Below are 16,657 nucleotides of genomic sequence, written 5' to 3' on the forward strand. Positions count from 1 at the left end.
CTGTTCTTATAAATCCTTCTACCTCTTCGTATGTGGCCCATATGGCATAATATTTCTGTGATGAAAACTGGTATATTTTGCACATTCCTGTAACGGCATAGAGATACAGGATTCAGCTCTAACAAAGTGATTGTGTTTTGCAAAGAAATAACTGTGCATGAGAACCCATTAAAATTATTAGCTTCTTTGCTGGTACTGTGATTTTGGGTAGGGCTTTTTTTTTTTTTTTTTAATTCCCCCACACTTGACATCACAGTGAATGTCATTAAAGCATGTGGTAAAGAGCAAGAATATAAATCCTAGGGAATCAAATTATATCTGTTAGTAACAGTTGATAACTCTGAGAGCTTAGCATCAACATGCTGTGAGTAAGTTAATAAAATTAACTGACTCAGCCATTTGTATTTTGTAAATATTCCTTGACTAAATGAGAGGAAATCAAATTAGTAAATGTAGTACTAATTTATAACAGAGGTAAACATCTCATGCAGGTGTTGCAAGCCAGGGGTAAGAGATTTGGAGGCAGTGGAAGCTGAACTGGGGATGAGCACAGCCAACTGGCCATTCTCAGCAATGGCTGTAAGCTATATCAAGCCGTGTTGGCCTGATGATATCAACTCAAAAATAGCAGTTTTCTTACCTGTACTAAACTGCTTGTTCCAGAGCTCTACATACCTGCAATAATAACTGTCCTGGTTTGAGCCAGGATGAAGCCAATTTTTCTTTTTACTGATTTTTTTTTCCTTCAGTAAGCTTTCTTGTAACTAGCAACACTGTGTTCTGCTAGGCTGATAAGACAGTGGAATGTTTTTCTAACTACTGAGGCTTCAAGGCCGCATTTGCACTCTGCTGGCTCAGACACTATGGGGAGATCTGTGACCCCCCCCAAAAAACCCCCCCCCCGTAGGAGGCTGAGTTAGACAGCAAAATTGGCCACAGGTATTCCATTCCATATATCTGTGTAAGCTTCTTCTCCCCTTCTCTTCCGTCCATGGCCGGCGTCAACAATTTATTGACGCCCAACGTGGGGCTCGAACCCACGACCCTGAGATTAAGAGTTTCATGCTCTACCGACTGAGCTAACTGGGCAGGAGGGGGAGGGGATTGAGAGCATTGTTGTCGGATCTGAGTCAAAGGGTGAGGAGCTGAGTGAAGCCAACGTGAGGCTCAGCCTCCTGGAGAAGAAGCTGGACAGCGCGTTTTCAAATAAATTGTTGTCACCGTTTGACTCAGGTCCTACAAAAATGCTCTCGATCCCCTCCCCCTCCCACCCAGGTAGGGAAGGAGAGAGAGAAAAAGAGAGAGACTTGGCTGGATTGAAAACTAAACTACACAGCTTTAATTAAAACACTAATGAATCATACAAGAAAAAATATATACAATTATATACAGATATATTCAGGTGTAGGCAAAAGCCTCTTGCCTCCCCCCACCCCAGCAACTCCCACAGCACTTCCCTGAACTGGGAAGAGTCCCAAGGAATCCCGGAGCTGCTGCTGGAGAAAGCAGAGAGTTATGGGGGTCAGGAGATCTCAAGCCTAAGGATCGACGGTGATGGATGAACAGAGTCCTCCCTGGACACCGGCCATGGACGGAAGAGAAGGGGAGAAGAAGAAGGAAGGAAGTTGTCTTCTGTGATCTCTGACCTTCCTTTGAGCTTACGTAGATATATGGAATGGAATATCTTTGGCCAATTTTGCTGTCTGTCTAACTCAGCCTCCTACGGGGGGGGGGGTCACAGATCTCCCCATAGTGTCTGAGCCGGCAGAGTGCAGGTGCGGCCTTGAAGCCTCAGTAGTTAGAAAAACATTCCACTGTCTTATCAGCCTAGCAGAACACACTGTTGCTAGTTACAAGAAAGCTTACTGAAGGAAAAAAAAATCAGTAAAAAGAAAAATTGGCTTCATCCTGGCTCAAACCAGGACAATAACCCACAACAGAGAGTGTTGATAGGATCGATTTAGAAACAGAAGATTTTACAGGAAAAGAATTAGTAAGATTTTGTGCATTTAAATTGTAATACTGATAAATTGTATGCATATTTATATGCATATTTATAAGTGGCTTCAATCAGGACTTAGATCACTGTTCTGAATGGGGGAAAAAGTAAGCGAAATTATCTCACAACTCTTACTATTATGGTTAAGAAAAGACAGGAAAGACAGATAAAATGGAGGTGGAGAGCAAAGGATAGGAAGAACATTGTCATTATTTACTCGGAAAAGTTTGCGAGACTGTTAGATCGCCTCCTTTCAGACACAATTGTATAAAGGTCTGTGAACTGCTAAAATTCTGTGGAGAAGGATTTGTAAGGTAGAAACGCTCTTGTTTTTTTATCTAGATGAGTTTATGCAAATGTAATGCCAGTAACTTTCCTTCTCCCCGCCCCCGCTTACTGCCAGACTCCAGAAGTTTTTAGGTCAAACATCGCTCACCTGCTGAGAGTGATGTCTAACAAGTATCTTTCTTTTAAACTCTCTACCTAAGTATGCTGAAATTTAGGAAAATTTTCATGTTGAAACTTCTATTCAGTTTTGTTTACCAGTTAGTTAATTTTGCCTATTAGGTTCTATTTTTTATTAAATTATTTCTCAATATCTCTTGTCAAGGGAAGAATTCATATATTTGGTTTACTTATGAGTATTTTTTAAATGAATGTAATGATTTTGTATGTCTCTAATCATTAGACTGATTTATACATAAACCAGAATTGTCAGTGGAATCAAAGGGAATTTTGCACCTGATTTTTAATTTCCTTGGGTGCTCGTTATCTAATTCATTTGAAATTCTTTAATTAGACAATCTCAAGTCACAAATCTTAATTAAACTAACAGACAGCCTTTGGAGGCCTCAGTGTAGAATACAAAACATAATTTTTCTTATGAAAAAATTGGGGTTTTTTCATTGTAGTTTTCACAGAAAATATGTTCTCTTAACTTCATATTTCACTGGATGCCTGTTTCTGAAGTGCATGGACTATCTATTCATTGTTAGGCTTTCCTGTAGGATTGATGGTCAGGGATGCTGTTTAACAATATATAGGATAAATTATTCTTCGGTCTTTTTTGAATGATGACAAATAGCCATTTAGGTTATAATTTTAAACTTTCTCTCCTGCTACCACTGCATAGTGAGACTTTTTCACTGTAATTATAATTTCCAGCCCCAAAATGTATAACTAGAAGATAATTTTTTTTTTAGTACTATCTCAGAAAGAAAAAAGAATTAACAGCAGGTCTCATTTTCAGTCCCCTGTACATCAAAATAAAATTGTAATGGATTGTTAAAAATAATATGAAAACAAGCACTTTTTTCACAATTCTCAACAGAAAATGAACTTTTCCTTTTAATGTTTTGTTACTCATTCTTCTCCCGGGAGACACTCTGACTTCATTTCAATCTGTCTCTGTATTTTTTTTTTTCCTTTCTTTTCCTAACTTGTTTGATGTATCTGTGTGAGGGATGCACTATGAGGAAGGTGAGACATCACAGTGAATTTCAGTTCCTGTAAGAGCTGTCCATGACATACTGTTACTGGGCAGCACCCAGTAACACACAGCTACTTTTAATAAGAAATTCAGTGAAAACTGTATGAATTTAACAGTCAGTCACAATTCTTTCCCTTCTAATGGAAAGGCTTCCAGGAAACTACTGTTAACAAATAGTTTCTCAAATATGACAGTGTACTTCTTAATATTTGTTAAAATTCAGCTCTCTCTCTCAAAATATTTAATTGCTCTTACATATCTTTTGAAAATGCAGGCATTTGTGTATATCTGTCTCCTTGTCTTTGTTTTGATGAAGAAATCTAGGATATATGTGGAGAATGATCCAGGTTAGAAACTACTTCTTTTTCAATGCAGTAACGCTCAGTGTTTAAACTTCACTTTCTTAGTTTGATGTGGTTTATAGTAAGCAACTGTGTAATTTAAAAATATTTACACCAAGACTCCTCACAAAAATACTATTTAAAATTAAGCTCTACGTGATAGAAATCTGGTTAAATTTACACTCCTATTCATGCAGTTAAGGTAGAGACAAGACCTAAATAGAAATAAATATGCTATATACCAAGACGGTGTATACAGCATTTTACAGGACAAGGAAAATAACCAAAAAAGTGTTCCTAGATATTTTTGTTCTGCTTTTATAGATCATATTTCCTTTTGTGTACAAAAAGGAAACAAAATATATTTATTCAGAATGTACTTTCAATCTGGCTGGTTTGGAACCCACTTTTTCTGAAAAAGTAGGTTTATAAGGTCCAAGAAGCCATAAATGCAATTTATGGAATTTATGGGTAATTTATGGAATTACCCAAATACAGGTATATTTAATATCATCTTAATCCTTTCTGCAATATTCTCATTTACCTGTGATACCTGTCATTTTTGTCACTCATATATTGTGGAGATTTGCTACAAGTGTTATTAGGGAAGAAGCTTTTAAACTGTACAGGGCAGGGATCCTTTTCTTGTATTTCTTTATAAATTATTCAGATGTCGTTCATTCTACTGACAAAGATACAAAACAAAACAACAAAAAACAACCAAAACCACAACAAAAACCAAACATGCTTTACTTGTTTTTATCATGTTTCAGCTGTAAAACAAATTCCTGGCATATCTCACTAAGCAATGACAGAATCATTTGTAATTCTTAGACACAAAATTGGGGCAGATCATAGCAAAAGTGATTGTCTGTTTCTTGGTACTGAAATGTTAGACATGTTATCTCAGCTTTCCAAACCATTTGGCCATCAAAGAGCAGACTGTTAACTGTTTTGGCATTAATCTGCTTGCAATGGCTACTTTGGAGCACAGTTTCAAAATTACAACAAACATACACAATGCATTATAATTATATCCCTTTTGAGATTAAGAGCTGCAGAAAGATTTATTGAACTGAAGTCTTGTGTCTTTGCATCTGTGGGCACTGAAAATACATTAAAAAAAAATATATTCTAGAGTGTGCTTTCAAGTATTGCATGGGGTTCACAAGCTTTTTTTAAGTGGTAATACAGTGCAAACTCATATGTACTTATAATATGAAAGGAACACACAGTGTAAATTCAATCAAGAATAAAAAGCTATTATGTGCAAACACCTCCTGGGCTTGTGCAGAGGTAATGGAGCATAGGAAATAGATGAAGTGACAGCCAAGAGAGGAAGAAGATATGTGACTTTCCTTACAATTTTGTTTAATAAAGTTCTTCACATACATTGTGGATATGTGTTGCTTTGTCTCAATCCAAATCATCATTGTTTTTATTCCATACATTTTCTAGACTGTAATTTGGTGATAATAGCTTCTTTGCACAGTTCAGGAGTGATTAACAGGAATAACAAGTCAGTTTATAAGGAGACGTGCATGTCTTTCCCAGTACACAGCTCTGAATTTGAGTGCATCAGAAAGTCATATTTTTGCTTCTAAGAAATGTCACTAAGTACGCAAGACTGAATATTTAGGGAGAATACATATGAGAAAGGTGATTTTAAGCCAGCCTTTGTAAGAGCCGGGTGAAAAGACTCACTTATTTTTCAGCCTGCCCTTAATTATTACAAACTTATTACTAGTTTGGAATTCTTGAAGTTGATCTTGTGTATTATCATTAGATTCAGTCCTTTTAATGGGTGTTGTAATCTTCCAAGCCACACTGCCTGGGTGAGGAGAAGGTTTGTATTGTGCTGCCTGACAAGGGCTGCAGATGCAACATGATTCAAGGAGTTCGGACGTGTTCTCTTGTTTCCCCTTTGCTCCACATGGGAGCAATCTGTTCAGGCACAAAGAAGCTATGCCCTTTTCCTCCCTAGAGGGAAATCCAGTTGGGTACTCAGATTAACCACTTGTGTTACCTTAACCTTGTCAACTTTTTCAGACTTCCCATGGAAAATTCTGATGACTAAATAACTGGAATATGATGGAGACATGGAAAACATTTTGATATGTATCATATATACTATTTTTAAAAATTTATTCTTTGATTTAGATAAAAAGTCAAATGTTTAGAGACTCTTAGCAGCCACTAGAAAAGATATGTATTAGTAACAGAAATAATATATTATGCTAACATATTAACAAATCAACCCCTTTTCCTGTTTACTACTGAAAGAGGATCTATTTATAGATTTCCCTATAATTTGGAAAAGAATAAAACACCTTGCATATGATTCAGCATGCATTTGAATGAGGACAACGTTGCTCTTAACAAATATTTTTGGCCTCACATAATTCTGTATTTGCAAGAGATCTCTGTGTGGTAGGTTGCAGAATTGGTATTTCATAGACCTACAACAAATAAAAGAATAACTAGGTTTGTAGATACGACTAAAATTGGGTCTCACCACACTTGATAGCGTAAGAAATGCCTCACTGGGTCAAACAAATGAAGTATCTCTGGTGATGACATTAGGACAGGTTGGGCAGGGAGAATGTACCAGCCTGGCTGGTTTCTGAAGACTACTCCCCTCACACTGCTGCCACCCCTAGTGTTCATAGCTGTTGGATTTGGGGTATCAGGAGACACATTTCTGCTGGGTCTTTGTAGCATCTATTTTTCAGCCTATTGTCCATGAAGTTGTCTAATTCCTCTCTGAAACTGCTGATTCTCTTGACCCTCACAACCTCCTTTGGCAGCAAGCTCTAGAGACTCACTGCCTTCTATGAAAATAATTATTTTCTCTGTTGTAAACCAGTTTCCACTACAACAATGCAACATACTCCTACCCACTCTTTTCTATCTTTCAACAGAATATACATTCAGGATAGAATCTTCATTTTTATGTAATGTTGGCAAGTTTCTTAAAATTATTTTTTAAAGGACTTTATAAAAATTATTTAATATATATATATGTATCCTACCTGAACCAAATAATCCTTCTCAGCATGCTTTTAATTTATTTAAAGAAGCCCAGGACTCCCTTTAACAAAAAGCTATGGTAGCTCTTTCCAAGCAAATTACACTTGTTGCTCATTTCTTTCCTCTGAGTTCTTTTACTGATGGTGAAGTTGTTTTACCAGATGGCAAAGGCAAACATACAGTTTTCAGGATCTGGGAGCCCAATTTCAGGATCACAATGCTAGAGCAGTATGATTCAAGCCTTGCATTACGCTCATATTTCCTGCCATCACAGTGTCTCTGATCACCCTCTTCATAGTTCAGACCTTGACTATAAATTCTGGGTTAATAATTGAGATTATGTAATTAATTCAATTTTATTTTTTAGAATTTTTAAATACATAATTATATCGCAAAACCCACACAACCTTTCTTTTCTGTATACTTTGCATCCAGATGTTACATTGCACATCTAACTACCATTCTGCCACCAAACTTCTAAGAAAACTGATATGTCAATTAAACTAAAACAAGTTCCTTATATCTTAGCTAAACAACTCAGGCCAGAAGTTTTCAGTAGAATTGAAAATGGAGAAGAAGAAGTGCTACCTTGCCGCTTTTCACTGTCATTCCATTAAAAATATAATACTACAAGAAAGCGTCCATGATCACTTTTTATGCAAACTAATATCTAAAGTTCTGTTAAAAAAATATGCTATAAACTAGAATATTCTCATTATATCTTATTCTCCACGCTGCTTTTCATCAAGTTATTTTTTTCACAAAGGAATTATAGGTATAATTTATAGGGTTAGAAGGAGATTTGAAAGGCTGTGCACTCCAGATTTTTGCCTCAGGCAAGATCATCTAGACTTAAATAATTTCTGACCAATTTCAGTCTAACCTGCTCTTTAGATCAAGAATTTTAATTTTTTGTTGAGCTTTGCTGAATATTTTTTCCATTGCTTTGCAATTCTTGCAGTTCAAAATATTTTTGTTTCCAAGCTTAATATCTCCTGCTGCAATTTAAGTTAATCATGTCACTACAATGGAAATTGAGGACAGTTTACTCTCTTTCAGCAATAATCTCATGTATTTGATGGCTGATACTTACTTCAGTTTAGTCTCCTCCAGACAAAACAGAGCTGCTTTTAAAAATTTCTGTCCTTGTTTCTAGACTTCTGACCATCTGTCCAGTCATTTGCAACTCATTCTTTTGTTCATCCAGCTTATTCAGATAGTTATTTTAGTATTTTTGCACTTATTGAATTGCATTCTCAGTTCTTTCAAAACCACTTTGAGTTGTGTTCCTCTTCTCAAATGCGTGTTGGGTTTTGCATCACTGTTAATGTAAAAAATCTACTCTCTATTCCATCAACCAAGTAACAAATGAAAATAGTGATGGATACTAGACATAATACCAGTCTGTATGTATCTTCACTTGATATTGCCTTCCCATAAAGTACCTTCAAGTTATGTTTTTCCCTCAGTTTAATTTCCATTTAAATCAAACTTTCCCAGCTTGCTTGTGGTAACATCACATGGGCAGTATCAGAAGCCTTGCTAAGGGCATCAGACACCAATTCTGCCTGTTGTCTACTGCTGGTAAATCTCACTGTTCCAGATGAAAGGAAATTCAGTTGACTGTTTTTTATTTACTTTTGATAAATGGTTGGCTGCTACTTATTATATTTTTCCTTGGTCACAGATTATTTAATCAGATGTTTTAGAACTGAGCTCAGAATATTTAATCTAAAATTGCCTGGTACTTTTCTATCCCCCTTTTAAAAGTGAACTATATTCATCTGTTGCAGATTCTCAAATATAACTACTAATGCCTCTGAAATTGCTTGAGCAAGTTCTCAGGTGTTACTGCTAAAATTCATGGGATGTCACTTCACAGTTCATATTGAGCTAGATAAGAACAGTGTCATTCCAATTAGCATTGTTGGTTTATTGTCTTCCACAAAGAAACTTTCTGCCTAGAAGCTGTTAACCTAAGAATTATTACTAGAATCAACTCTTTTTTTGACTATCAGTTTGAAAGTTTCACTGACTTTTGGGAAAAATAAGATTACAAATTTTAGACCATCTGGATAAATAATCTCCATCTTGTAGTATGCTGCAGAAGAGAAATGAGCCACAGTTTTGAAACTCTTGTTGCCCATAGAGGGATAACAAACAGTGGGTAATACTACGAAAAGCTATTTAGTCTTTCTGTGATGGGTTGTATTTCTTATATAGGTATGTGAACAAGTGTATATAAATATACATATAAACATTTCAAATACATATCATTTGTATTTCTTTTTCCAGTAGAAGATGTAGTGGAGAACAGCAACAATAAAAAAATCATCAACTAGAAGGACTGGTGACAACATTAAGCAATAGTCTGGCTAAACAGTGACTTCAAGGTTGAAACAGTGAACAAATGTCTGAAAATATCTTTTCAATAGGAATAGTAGGGCACACATGCAAGATTAAATTATCGACAGTAAGTACGGGCATCCTCAGGCTGCTCCATGAAGTTGGTTGCTGTACCGTTTAAAGCAATTATATGGAATATACAACAATGAAGACTTGACTGTGACCTCATCTCTCAAGCACACACCTACATACACAGATGGTAGTAGTATTGCAATATTGTGAAGGTGCCTTGATTACAGATAGGCTCATTGCAGCTGTTTTAGATGAGATGAAGCTGGGAGGCTGATGCAGGAACAGGTAAGTGCTTCTGCATTTGGTCAGTTGGGGCTCTTCAGATCTCATTAACTCAGGCTTTTCCTGAAAGGTGCTGTAATGCTGAGCTGGCCCCAGAAATTACACAACTGAGTACACACAGTGCTCTGTGTGCATTAGTTAGTCTGTCTGACCTAAGTGAGCTCTTTACTGAATTAGCTCTAGTGCTTCTGCCCCATGTTGCATTTAAATCAGAGGTTAATTAATCCACAGGTAATTGAAGATTGATTGCCTTTCTGGACTGTACAGCTCAGACATCAGTTAGCTACTCTCTTGCGTATCACTGCTTTTCCTATACCTCCACACCCTCCTTCCCACGCCCCTATCCTGCTGTTCACTCTCATTTCCCATCCATCCTTCATGCAGTTGTGCTTGTGCTCAGCCTGAAGCATTTGCCTCCTACAAACAGGTGATCTGGTAGCTACAGTACAGTTGCAGCTAAGCAGTTTTGTAGGAGGGAAGCAGTGTGGGTGCAGCTGGCCAGGAACTACTGTTCCCTCTTCCAGGGAATGTATGTCCAGCCGACAGTTGTACTGTATCTGTGTTCATTACGATAAGATATTGAATCATTAAGGTTGGAAGGGACCTTAAAGATCATCAGGTTCCAACCTCCCTGCTATGAGCTGGAACACTTCCCACTAGAGCAGGTTGCAGAAGTTCTCATCCAGCCTGGCCTTAAATACCTCCAGGGAAGGGGCATCAACAACCTCCATAGGCAAACTGTTCCAGCACCTTATTACCCTCATGGTTAAGAGTTTCTTCTTGATGTCTAACCTAAATCTCCACTATTTCGGTTTAAAACCTTTACCCCTTGTCCTATCACTGCCCTCTCTGGTGAAAAGCCCCTCCCCAGCTTTCTTGTAGGCCCCTTCAAGTACTGGAAGGCCACTATAAGGTTTCCTTGGAGCCTTCTCTTCTCCATGCTGAATAGCCCTAACTCTCTCAGCTTGTCTTCATAGCAGAGGTGCTCCAGCCCTCTGGTCATCTATGTGGCCCTCCTCTAGAACCTCTCCTACAGGTGCTGTTGTAGCAGTTGTCGATTTTTTTGTTGTTGTTCAGTGTAAGCAATGAGTATGATCATGCTTTGTGGCTATTTGGGGTTTGAGTGATCACAAATCTGTGGATAGAGCTTCATTTTGGAGCTAATTCAATTAACATGCCTTCAACCAGAAATCCTGTACAATCGTGTGCATTTGTAGAAGTCTATGCAGTGTCTCTTATGCTGTGGAAGACAGTTTGAAACACTTTTCTTTGATCTACAGTGACATTAGAAAACAATAAACCATCAAACCTCAGGAGAGCTACCTTGGCATACATGTTGAATAATTTATAATTATTTGCTATCTCTTAATGTCTGCACATCTGCAGCAGTGAGTAATTAAAGTTTGAAAGGAAGCTAAAATTTTGCACTGATTAAGATCTTTGCAGATTTTCAGAACTACATTTTTTTTTCTTTCAGTTTGTTTTGAAGAAATATAGGGGTCACACTCAAAGAAGTTTAAAACAAACTTGTTTACACACTAATCTACACCTGGGATATAGACTAAGAAAAAATGAAATCATAGCAATTTTTCTACTCTCAAGAATCTGTTTTAAAAAAGAAAAAATTCTGATCACACATCTTCTCTATTACAACAATCTTAATAATGTCCTGCTATTGGTTATGTGCCTCTATGATGTTTTCTTTCAGCATTGCACAAATGAAAATAACATATGTGTAACTTTAGGCACTTACACACCAATAAATGTCGTTCTCCGTTCCTCATGTACCTGTCTTCAGTAAAGAAGCAGAGCCATTTTGCAGTTCCTTTACCAGGTTGCTCCTGTTGCTTTTTGTTAGAGCCATGTCTCTGCTACTTTTGTTCTCTGAAATTTCTGGCACGAGGCACAGACTGAGAGCAAAAGGAGAGTCATGGGAGTAAGCTGGCACGGTGGTATCGATGCCCCCATTACACCAGCTAGAAATGATCAGCCAGTGGTGCCTGCAGAACCTTTATGAGCCTTTCTGAGAAAGCAGTAGATACAGAGTATTAGGCCATGCTGAGGCATAGCTCCTAAACTTGTCAGTGCTTCAGAGTTTTCTTTTTTACCAGAATATATTATGCTGTCATGGATAAATAAACTGATGTTGCTTTTAGCTGTCTCATCAGGACTAAAAGATAATGGCATCTGTTCTGTTTTATATGTCATATTTCTCTTTTATTTCTTAGCACATTTGTTTATTCTTGTTTTTATGATCCTCAGCTCATGTTTCTAGAGAGTTCTTTAAATCCCTTGGACAATGGCTAAAATTTACATCTTTGCATTTTTTAATGTTTGAAGTGAAGGCATTTAGAAGGGTACTCTGGAGGAATAAAGTAGAAGCAACAGAAATAATAGTTTCCTGAACTCACTTTTCTTTTGTTAATCATTAATAGCTGAAAAAAAAACAAACAACAAACAAACAAACAAAAAGCCTGAAAATGTAGTTCTCAAGAAAAATAAATGTTAAGCTTTTTTTTTTTTTTTTTCTGATGGAGAAAGCCACTGAAAAGTAGTGTATCTGCATATGTATATGCAGTATTTTTAAAGAGAAGGAATAAGGTCAGAAAGTCAAATAAGAAAAAAATATGAAGTCAGATTTTTCAGTTGCATAGACTGTAAAATACCTCCCAGTTTTGCAGGCTGGTATTTGCAAAAATCCAGTGACCTCAATCTGGAGTCCTTCCAGTATTTAGCTCTTGAAGAACTGCTTGTCACAATCTAGCAAGATTCTCATTTCCATAGGGAGATACAAATCATTAATTTTTAAAAATGTAACAGATTTGGAAGCTCTTGTTTCCACCTCTCAATATGGCCTTTCAGTTAAACTGACTTTGTTATGGTAACAGAGAGGGGGAGAGTGGGAGACAGGGTGCAGATGCATCTTAACAGTCTTGTAGTTAATTTTGGTTTTCCACCCCTGGAGAACTCAGTGCATCAATCTTCAGGTTATCCTCTATATGGTATGACATTTTCTTGTGCCTTACTAGTTTACTGAGTAAAAAGTGAAAATATCACAGATAATGCCCAATTTTCAGATATGTTAAACTTGAAAATTATTATTCCAAAATTTTATGTATATCTCTATTGTGCCTCATGTCAAATCATGTGTCAAAGCTAGTAAGATGTGGAAACACCTTATTGGCATGGAAAAAGTTAACAGTGAAAAGCAGAAAGTCATGTTGGATTAACCAATAAAGGTAAACATTTTTTAATAGGGAATGTTAAAGCCAGTTCCATAAGCCCTTGAGTTTAGGAACCAAAGAATGAGAATTTAAAAATAAATAAATAAATACCTCTAATCTAGAAAAACAACACTATAAAAATGGATGATATACATTTGTCCAATCTTCAGGGTTATTTTTCAGCCATGACTGACACTGTCATAACAGGAACTGAGCGTAAATGAAAATATACCGGAAGAGACAGTTTTACCACCCATTTTCATTCTTTTTTTCCCAGGAAAAAGTTGAGTAGCTAAAAAACTTCTATTTTTCTAAAGCAAAGAGATTACAGCCACGAAACAGTATTTTGCAAGGCACAGAAATTCTTGTCTGTGGAAAAATGTTGGTATTTCAAAATTATTTCACAGAGATAATATATTTTATTTTGACTTTTGATAATGAAGATTATTCTAAGATTCTTTTCATTCTGCCAGAAACATCCATTGTATTGTTAAGTGGATGGTAATAGTATCACAAGAAAAACTCTTCCTCTGTTTTGACCAGACTGAGATGCTCAAGCTCTTTGCCCCTCAGCCTCAGTTATTCTTCATGTTACATAACAGAAATCAGAGAAAGGCCATTAATTTTGAAATTTGTTTCCTTTCAGTTCCATCTTTCTTATTGCAAAGGCACACTGAAAAATCACTATCTGTATCTATATATACTTAAATATAGTCTTGTGAGTATGCATAAATACATATATAAAGCAAACTATTAGTTCCTTCTTTTTTTTTTTTTCTTTTTTCTTTTTTTTTTCTAAATTGTTAGGTAACTTTTCTTTAACAGTTATTCTTTCTTTTCTATTTATATGAGATATATTTCTGAAACTGTCATTCAGGTAATAAAGCTGTATTTTCTGGAAAGGAAAAATGCTAATTTTCCTTCCACTAAAGCAGAATTGTGTAGCTTCTCTGCAAGCTACTAATCACTGTCTGCACCTTCTGCCTCAAGTAACAGTTACAGATTAAATACGTTAACAGTTAGTAGTAAGAGTTTCCCTTGTCCAAACAAGAAATAGCTCCAGTTTTATCCTTAACTTTATACTTTAACACTTCTCTCAGTCAGAAATTGATTAAATATATTTAAATTACCTTATATTTATGTGAAGGGAGGGGAACCAAGAAGGACTGATGCTGATTTAAGGAAACAGGTGTTGAAAATTCATCTCAGATAAATTGGCATTATATATGATTTGAAATTCAATTAAAAATGTATTTTTAATTTCTCATAGATTTATAGATTTCAAGGTCAGAAAGGACTGGTACAACCATATAGTATTTATGAAAACATAATCCATGGGATTTTGCATAGGGATTCCTCATTCCTGATACTCTTCAAAATGGTGTCTCTATTGACAATAATATTAATAATAACAATATCTTCCTTTACACAATTCTATAAATAGGGAATCTCTTACATTTTTAGTCATCTGCTCTTATTTTAAAATGGATTCACTACTGAGAATTTATAACTTTTTTTGTTTGAAGTTTGCTGTCTTCAGTTTCTAGCCACTATATCTTTTTACCACTCTTGTTTCTATAATTAATAATTACTGTATTATTAGAAAATTTACCCTCTGCAGCAAGGTGTATTGACCAAAAGGAGGCACCTTTAAATGACAGAAAATTTTAAATTAGACATAATTTCATAACATAGGCACCTGTCTCGCAGCCTTGACACACGTGCCCAGCTCTTGGTGCTTAGCTTTACTAAAAGCGCTGGTTGCTGTTTTCCTTTAGTTTGGCTTTTGCATGTGAACAGAAGCTTTCCTGAACCCTTCTACAGAAATGTTAAATCCAGTGCACATCCTTCTTCAGTAAGGAGTAAACCCTCCTTCACCTGCCTCCCTTGACTATGTGCTTAAATCTGCCAGGTATTCACCATCAGCGTATCAAAAGGGCATTCATTGGAAGTGCAAGAGGAAGAGTCACTGCTTTTTCTTTTCCTTTGTACATTCTCTAGTGGATAAGGCATCCATCCAGGCAGTGAGTCACCTGCCTTCAGTGTCTTTCTTAACTCCCATTTTTCAGAAATGTTCCTTACACCTGGCTGTTCTGGTTGGTGTTAGTTTGTGACTCTTCTGTTGAATTGGCACCATTGCTCAAAAAGAGTTGAGAAGTCCCAGGACAGGAAAGAGAAAACAAGGACTTGGCCTCTGTCATCAAAATACCCATTTTTGTTAGTCATGCAGTGGCTAGGCATCTTTCCACACAGCCTACGAGTGCCTGACTTCCCTTCCTAGGCATCTACTCTCCAGCTGCTTTTCACACTGCAAAATAACAGAGGGTTCTAACTGAGCTACAGCTCCTACTTGAGCTACATGTAGTGATACTCAAGTGCACAGCACTTATATCTGTTTCTCAGCCTACCCCATAACTTCCTACATCTTGAAGGGCAAATTATTTCTCAGTGTTAAATATGATATTTTTCAAGACCAGATGATATAAATAATTTACCAGCTCTTGCTAACAATTGAGAACTTGATCTTTCCTCTTTGAAATAAGTTATAAATGTAAGTCTTGCCCAGTCCAAACTTTAAATAATCCGTTTTTACAGTTTTGTTTTCACGGTGTCCACAGTCTTTTAGATTTTATTTTTTCCTGGACTCGAAATACCCAGATTATACATTTCCTTCCTTCACTGTTAAAGAAGCCTGAACAACGTCAGATTTTTTCAAGTTTATACCCTTACCTTCTGTTTACTTGTTGGCCTTAATTAAGTACATAGCTACTGAAAAACGGAACAATAAAAAAAACAGAAGTAAAACGAACAAACACAAGAAAGCAAAGCAAACAAACAAACAAACAAAATAAAACAAAAATGAAAGGCAGAACTATTACTCTAGAAGTAAAACCTTTCTGAATATGCCACAAAGGTTTAGTACCAAAACTAGGCTTGTTACTTGGTATGCTTCTCATCTTTCAGAATGATAGTGAGATATTAATAAGGATAAGGATCCCTGTTACTAGAGCAGGGCTAAAGTCATTCCAACATTTCTTATCAGTCATGGTTAATAAAAAGAACCTCTTCTTCCTAACCCCCCAAGATCTAAATAATATTAAGTTCATTGTAAGAAACAATTGATATAGCAGCTATTGTTTTTTTCAAATGCAAACCCAACTGTAAAGATTAAATCCTTTTTCTATATTTAACTTATTCTTGAGAAAAAATATTTAGTGTTATAAGGTACTAAAGAAAAACTTACCTGGCAAATGACGCTGTGCCAATCAATTTTATTCTTCTTTATTGTTAATCACTTGCTATTGATGGAGAAAGCTTCCAGTTAAAAATAATTAAAATTTTCCAGAGGCTCTAGCAAAAATTGAGGAAGTCATTCTGTGTTTTTTTCAGAGCATAAAATTGATTCAGGCTAATTTTTTCCCTATAAAATTGGATAATTTGGGGACCATGTTTATTGACCCTGTTAGCTTTTCTTCTCCACAAAAGTATGTTATTTTTTAAATTTTATTCTTTTAAAATAGCTAAAAATGCCTGTTTATTTTGCTTCTATTAGTAATGAAATATTATGTCTACTCAATACTGTTTTGTGCAAGGTAAACATATTTTCAGCTTAAAAAAAGGTGACAAAGTAAAAGAACCTATAACTTTGTTTTTGAAGTGCATTGACAAGTACATCTTTCATTGGATTAGTCTCAGATAAAAGTAGTTGACTGCAGCTATCATCCAAAAAAAACCCAAACAAAACAGTGAAGAAAAAACTAAAGACACAGCTCTGAGAAATAGAACAGCTGTCCTCACTGAAAAGAGGAATGTACATCTGTAAGTGCAGGGGGAAAATCCTTAATCTGAAAACCATTCATTGTATAGGAGAAAT

The 16,657-nt window shown here is 36.1% G+C and overlaps 1 protein-coding gene and 1 non-coding gene across 2 annotated transcripts in view; one reads left to right on the forward strand and one right to left on the reverse strand.

Annotated features, from left to right (window-relative positions):
• DMD (dystrophin) overlaps window positions 1-16,657 on the forward strand; it is a 909,379-nt gene that overhangs the window by 597,957 nt on the left and 294,765 nt on the right. The window lies entirely within an intron of this gene.
• On the reverse strand, window positions 1,017-1,089 carry TRNAK-CUU. Its single transcript has one exon. It is a non-coding gene; the product is annotated as a tRNA-Lys (tRNA).

The sequence above is a fragment of the Chaetura pelagica genome, unplaced genomic scaffold, assembly GCF_000747805.2.
Source record: "Chaetura pelagica isolate M959 unplaced genomic scaffold, ChaPel_1.0 scaffold308, whole genome shotgun sequence".
In the NCBI taxonomy this organism is placed as follows: Eukaryota; Metazoa; Chordata; class Aves; order Apodiformes; family Apodidae; genus Chaetura; species Chaetura pelagica.